Source organism: Neophocaena asiaeorientalis, unplaced genomic scaffold (assembly GCF_003031525.2).
Source record: "Neophocaena asiaeorientalis asiaeorientalis breed wild unplaced genomic scaffold, Neophocaena_asiaeorientalis_V1.1 scaffold312, whole genome shotgun sequence".
Lineage (NCBI taxonomy): Eukaryota > Metazoa > Chordata > Mammalia > Artiodactyla > Phocoenidae > Neophocaena > Neophocaena asiaeorientalis.
The window spans coordinates 3,272,748-3,274,176 of record NW_020174707.1 but is presented as its reverse complement, the minus strand read 5'-3'; positions in this window follow the sequence as shown (position 1 = coordinate 3,274,176).

Genomic DNA, 1,429 nt, shown 5'->3' with positions numbered 1-1,429 from the left:
CAGGACAGGAATAAAGACACAGATGTAGAGTATGGACTTGAGGATATGGGGAGGGGGAAGGGTAAGCTGGGCCGAAGTGAGAGAGTGGCATGGACATATATACACTACCAAATGTAAAATAGGTAGCTAGTGGGAAGCAGCTGCATAGCACAGGGAGATCAGCTCAGTGCTATGTGACTACCTAGCGGGGTGGGATAGGGAGGGTGGGAGAGAGACGCAAGAGGGAGGAGATATGGGGATATATGTACATGTATAGCTGACTCACTTTGTTATAAAGCAGAAACTAACACACCATTGTAAAGCAATTATACTCCAATAAATATGTTAAGAAAAGAATAAAAGCTTCTTTTTGCTTCCGAAAAAAAAAAAAACCATGTCAGATCATGTCTGTTGTCTGCTCGAAATGTCCAATGGCTTCTCAGGTTGACCCAAAATAAAAGCCAAAGTCATTACAATCACCTCTAAGGTCACAATCTAGTTCCTTATTGCCACTCTGATCCTTACTCCTAGTACTCTCAGTCTTTCTTTCTGTACTCCAGTCATACTGTCTCTGTTGATGTTCCCTGAATACGCAGACATGTGCCCCCAACTAAGGGCATTTGCATATCCAGTCTCTGCCTGAAACAGTCTTCCCTTAGATATATACACGGCTTTCTCATTCTTTAGGTTTTGTTCCACTCTTACTTTCTCAGGCTTTCCATGACTATCTTATTTAAAATTACAATACCCTTTCAGTACTTTCTTATTTTCTTTTTTCTCAGTAACACCTATTGTTTTCAAATATATCCCTTATTTCACTTATTTTGCTTATGTCTTCCTGTACTAGAATTTGAGCCCAATGAAAGAAGGGATATTTTACGTTTTTGTTTAGCGATATATCCCCAACACCTAGAATAGAGTCTGGCACTTAGTAGGCACTCAATAGATATTTATCGAATAAGTGAATGTTTAAATGTGCTAATAAATAAATAAGTGAATAAATGAATTAATGGAAAGAGCTTGGAGCCTCTGGATGAATCAGAGCAATCAGAATTTAGTGGCATAAGGCTGGTGGACCCTGACAACTCACCCCTGGGGTCTCCCACAGTCTCTGCTCATATCCATGTTTATACACACACGCTGCAGACTATTTTTAGTTATTTCCAATATTTGTAGATCTGTATCTCCAGTGGCAAAAAAAGTTTCTGATGACTTCTTTCCAAACCCCATTCGTTTTAAGCAACATCTGTTATCATGACAATTTTGAATAGAGGAAAAAATCAGATCATGGCCGTGGAAGACAATTATAAAGTTGAGTGGTTAAGAATATAGTCATACCATAATTTAAATCCTGTTTCTGCCACTTATTAGTTATAAGACCTTAGGCAAAGTATTTAGGCACTGTTAACCTCAGTTTCATCATGTGTGACTAATAAAACTTAACTCACAG